Genomic DNA, 6,000 nt, shown 5'->3' on the forward strand with positions numbered 1-6,000 from the left:
CTACATGGGGCTGTGGTCCTGTTGTCAGTAAATAATTCTAGTGGGAAAATAATTCTAGACCCACTACACACACATGGCATGTCAACAACAGCTCTTCCAATTTGCAGGGAATTCCAACATTTTCAGCATGGGTTTGTTGCAATTCAAAGAAAAAATAGGCTTTCAAGAGTTCTCATAGGGTAGAAATTCTCTAAAAAGAGCTTTCATAAATGCCAACATCAGGAATAATGAAATAAGTGCAGCTGGGATGGATTTCAGCAGCTGCTGATGGATTTCATCATCCTCTTGCTTTGGTCATATACCAGTGATGCAGCTCTACACTCTCTCATAACAAGATTTGTTACAAAAAAAATGACTCTATTTAAATTCCTATTCACACTCATGTGCTCACAAATCACAGAATCCCAGACTGGTTTGAGTTGGAATTTCCTTAAAACTCTTCTGGTTCCACCCTCTGCCCTGAGCAGGGATACTAGGTTGCTCCAAGCCTTTTTCAACCTGGCCTTGAACACTTCCAGAGATGGGGCAGCAACAGCTTCTTAATTAATTAATTAATCAACTCATTCAATTCTCTGTATCTGAGGAGCTAATAAATATGTGCCTAGAAGTATATGAAAACATATGAATCATCTGTCCCAGGCCCACATACTCAAAAACTGTAGGAACTAGAACCAAAGATTTATTCCCTCTAGAGAGGGAAGGCAACAAAGCACAGAAAATTCTTTAATCTTTAATCTGTTTGGTGCTTGAGCGCCTCCTTCTTAGCCAGGCTTCATTTCCTTACAATGGAAATCAAACTGTTGGGCACCAAGCAGCAGCACAGGCCTGTTACTTCCTGAGAAGGAACTCAGCAAAGCCATGGACCAATATCTTGTGTTCTCCTCAGGTTTCGGTGTTTACCAGGTGGCTCACACAGCAGGTATGTAAACATGGATTAATCCATTAGACTAGAATGTATACAAACAAATGAGTCTATGTCATTAATTTCCCCTTAAACTTGGCATGTAAATGTCACCATGGTCACAGCAAAAGTGTCCAGGGATCTGCCCAGGCCTGCAGAATATCAACAACATCATATAATGAGATCAGAGTTAAACTCGGCCTTCTAGAATAAACAGTTTTAATTTTTTTTTCATGTGTAAGCAAAGTTTCTTAGGCTTCTTCACTTTTATAAACATTCATGGCAGCTCTAAATACTCTCACCTGGCAATTTCTGATTCAGTAGCACCACTTACAAGAGAACATTCATCCAAATACCATCTTGATTATTTGACAGGGTTAATAGCTGGGTGAGAAGCTGAAGACACAGTAGCTGAAGCTGAAGCAGTAGCTGGAGCTGAAGATCCCCCAGTACAATGAGAAAGCAGAAATTCAAGTATCACAATGTGCTTTTAGGTCTAAAGAGAGAAGGAAATCTCTGCCTCGAGACATTTTCTCTGTTCAAAACTGAAAGCAAGTTCTTACAAAAACAGGGAGTCTGGTCTGGGCATGTGGAAGTTCATGGCAGCCTAGTCTACACTGAGGTCCAGACTGAGGAAGGAGCACAGGCAGTCTGCAAAGAAAGGGACTGGGACACATGGCCCAGACATGCTGGGGTGCCATCTGGAAAGACACAGCTCAATGGACTGGGCCAAGGGCAGCAAGAAGAATTTCTAAACCTACGTGGGCAGTGTAGCTGGACAAGGAAAATGTGTCTGAGTGGGGCAGAGTATTTAGTGACTGTTGATGCAGGTGGGAATGAGGGACTCTGTCTACTTTGCATCACTGTTCACTAGGAAGGTCTCCAGGCTCCAGAGCTTAGAGATGGGGCTCAAGGAGGAGGGGATCCACCAGTGCTGGAAGGGAATTTACTCAGGGTCTCTCAAGGAACCTTCTCCCTTAAAGTCCATGGGATCTGATGGGTGGCATCTAGTGGTGATCAGAGTGTTGGCTGGTGTCCTTGCAAGACCTGTCCATCACCTCTGAAAGGTCATGGAGATCTGGGAAGGGTCCAGGGGATACACAAGGCAAATGTCGTTCCCAGGGTCTCTTCCCTGCAAAAATATAAGGAGGGTGAGGAAAGTAAATAGTATCATGGAGTCCCAGAATTGTTTGGGTTGAGAGGGACCTTAAAAAACTCATGTAGTTCCACCCCTGCCATGGCAGGGACACCTCCCACTATCCCAGGTTGCTTCAAGCCCCATCCAGCCTGGCCTTGGACAATTCCAGGGATCCAGGGGCAGCCACAGCTTCTCTGGGCACCCTGTGCCAGGGCCTCACCACCCTCACAGGGAACAATTGCTTCCATGTATTGAACCTAAATTTCCCCTCAGTCAATTTGAACACATTCAAATATTCAAACAGACCTGAAACTTCTCCCGCTATTTCACAATTTTCTTAAGCAATGACAGCACTGTAAAAGGTTGCAATGAGAAGAATGGATTTTACTTTAATTTCGTTGCCTTCAGCAATTGCGTGTTATGTTGCAATTGATTTCACTTTGTAATGCTTCCTGTTACAGTAGCTGGTGTAAATCAACCCCATTTTGTTTATAACGTGCATAAAAACATTCTTCATACATAAAAATTCCCCAAGCAGCACTGAAAACAGGTGGATTTCATTTAATCCCTTGACCAGTCACTGACGACAATTAAACTGGCCATAAAAAAAGTAAATAAAAATACTTTGGCCATCCATGGTTTAAGGAATCTGTTTTCATTTACATCCTGCCTGGGGCAAGGGGAAAAAATATTTATTTCAAGTGATTTTCCTTTAAGGCTTTAGCAAGGACAATAGGAATTATGCAATGCAGCCTATGAATGTGCAGCCTCCTTAAAACGAACTGTGCAGAGTTTTGAAAAGAAACATAGAGGGAAAAAGGAGTGTTGTCTCAAGAAGGAAAAGTTCCTATAATTCCTACTGCCTGGCACAGAGAGGGAAGTCATGTCCATAAAGCAGATCCTGGCACTCTTCTCACCTCAACTCCCAACCATCTGTGAGCTCACCAGGGCCTGGCTGGAATTACCTTTGGTGGAGTTTCTTACTATTGCTGGTCAAACAAAGAACATTTTAGTGTAGTTTTAGTTTTGTTGGAATCTATTCACTCTGCCTAAGAGACAAGCAGAGTAACAGCAGTGCATTTGATGCCCAGACCTCAGATGGGTTTGAGGCTTATCAGCTCAGGAATTGATTAGGATCAGGCATTACAGTGGCCATTTGGACATGAGGGGTGACCCTCACTGCTCATTCCAGGCGGGAGGAAGGTACAATGTGCTCCCAGGGCCTGTTCTATCCATGGAGGCTCTCAAGACCCAGCTGCTGCCAGCCTTGAGTGACCTGGTCTGACCCAGAGCTGACCTGCTTTGAGGGAGGTTGGACAGGGAGCTCCTGAGGTCACCTCCAGGCCAAGAGATCCTGTGACCCCATGGCATGGACAGTGCCCCGTGTGCATCCATCACTCAACCCTCACAGTGTGTCACCAATCTTTGACACAACTGACTTCCTGCACTTGTGCAAAGCCATTTCCCTGCAGGAGATATGATCCAGGAGCAGGATCCTGGGGCTGACTACACCAGCAGCTTCCTCGCACTTACACAACCGGTGACTTACAAGGAGTTACGCACTGTCCATCCTTTCAGCTTCCACGAATGAAACCCCGGTTTTTGTGGATTTACAGCCCTCTCCCATGACCAAACATGGTCACTGGTTGCATGTGTTAACCTGTGCTGCAATACCCAGTGCTGGTCACGCAGTTATTAGTGGTCTGTTAATCGTGCATACATTTTCTGTGCAACTGAGGGAAAAAATAGCTGTAAAAAGGTCAGATCCTGCTTTTCAGCTCCAATCCAAACAGTGACCCACATTTCCATTGCTATAACTAGCTTTGTACATGAACAGGATCTGGGAAACCCTTAAAGCCCATGGAGAAAAAAAATGCTGAAACTGCAATCCAAAAAATTCCTCTGGTCTCTAAGAGTAGAAGGAGCAGCCCCATGTTGACCATTTCCAAAGGTTCCATGGCAGGGACATTACGTGGTCTCAATACATCCAATGATAACTTCCAGGTTGCTCTGCTCCTTTAGCCCTCATGATTTGCTGATATTGACCATTTCCAAAGGTCCCATGGCAGGGACATTACGTGGTCTCAATACATCCAATGATAACTTCCAGGTTGCTCTGCTCCTTTAGCCCTCATGATTTGCTGACAGACATTGGCTTTGCAATAGCTAAATCCATGGAGAGAAAAGTAAATATTTTGGTTCAATGCTTGAGGAATCCTCATTTTCTGCACACCATGCTAAACTCTGGCACCCGTATGTAAGATCCCTGACAGCAGCATGAGAGGGAAGGAATTGCAGTCACTGGATTCCTGCAGCAATATCTGTGTGGAAAGTTCATATGATCCATCTCAGCAGAAAACAACAGAGGTATTTTTGACCAAAAGAAGCAAAAGCCTGAAGAAATCTGCCACAAAGAGTGACATGGGTGTCTGAGACATCAGGTTGGCTCCAGCAGGTGTTTGCACTCACTAAGCTCCCTCACCTGCTGCAGTCACGTTTTGTGAAGGGCTGCCCACATTACACCCACAAGTATCATGGGGGCCCAGAAACTCTTGCATCCTTTTCCTTTCCTAGGAAAAGCTCCCTTGAGTGAGGTTGTAGGCTCAGAACAGTCAGACCAGAAGAACTTAATGAAACTTGATTCCGGCTCCAGCACGTCTCGCAAGCTCTCATATCAAGCCCACATGGGGTTGTTATCAAGCTCAAGTTACTCAGGAGAACAAGCTATTCACTGAACTGGTTTGTATCACACCCCTCACTCTGCCTTTCCACTCAGATCCTTTCTATAAAGTGCTGGAAGTGTTTCTATGTTGATGAACTCACTGTTCTGAACCCGGAAATTGCACTTATTTGGCTTTTCTGAGACTTTGATAAGATGGAAGGATTTCATAAACTCCAAATCTCTCTCTTCATATGACTTAGTAAGGTCAGTGGATAAGGTTGTTCCTAGAGGCATTAAAGGCTCTCCTTCCCTAATATCTGCATTTCAATCAAGTTATTCATATCAAGTGTTGAACTTGCACAGCAAGTTCTACACACCAGTAAAAGTGCAATAAACCATTTCCTCTGGCTCAGTCAGTGTAGGGAAATGCAAGTGATTTGGATCTTTTGAGCAGTTTTTGTACCTGTTTGCTGGTGCTTGACAAATACATTAATGTTTGACCAAGGCTGTGTCACTTAAATTTTTCTAATACTTGATATAGAAAGAATAAAATAGGCTGGTTTTATTATGAAAATCTTCTCTGTTTCCTAATGCAAGTTAGGGCCAGCTTTTAAATATCCCCTACTCTGAATCTGGATATAAAGGAGCCAACCAGCCCTCTGAAAGGAAATTGCTAGATGACTAAGAGGGTTTGAAGTCCCCCAGCCCTCCCACTGTGTTATATACCATTTGCCATTGCACAGAGTTAACATATTCTCTTACTCCAGCAGGTTATGGGAAGCAACAGCAAATATCTGCCCATTTCCTGTGTCTGGGACTGTGGGACAGGCAAGGGAAAGCTTCCCCAAACCACTCAGCTGATGCAAATTTTAGTGGGATTTTAGAAAAAGAGCAGAAGCTCCATTCATCATCCTTGCTCCCTTCAAACAGGAGTTAAAGGTAGTATTTTTATTATTCAGGGAAATATAAACAGTTCCTGGACAGACTGGCTGCATGAGAGCAGTGACCAGGAAAAAGGGGAAGCCCTGAGTTTCCTGGAGAGGGTTTTTTAGCCAGCCAAGGGGCTGATGCAAGATGCCTGAGCCTTGCACACACTGCCAGGGCACAATCACTGATCCGCCAAGCACTGCTCTGTGCCTGCACACCCACAGGGCCACTTCCTGGGCTGCCGGGGTGTTCCAAGCTTTCCTGACTCCCACTGAGGAGAGAAAGCAGCTGTTTTCATTCACCCTTTAACCTGCTGTGTGGGGAGAGGGGTCAGGAGTGTGGGGGCTGTCAGGCTTGGCTGGGCAGGGAGCA

This window comes from Agelaius tricolor, unplaced genomic scaffold, assembly GCF_023055355.1.
Source record: "Agelaius tricolor isolate 1412-34295 unplaced genomic scaffold, bAgeTri1.0.p SCAF_11, whole genome shotgun sequence".
In the NCBI taxonomy this organism is placed as follows: Eukaryota; Metazoa; Chordata; class Aves; order Passeriformes; family Icteridae; genus Agelaius; species Agelaius tricolor.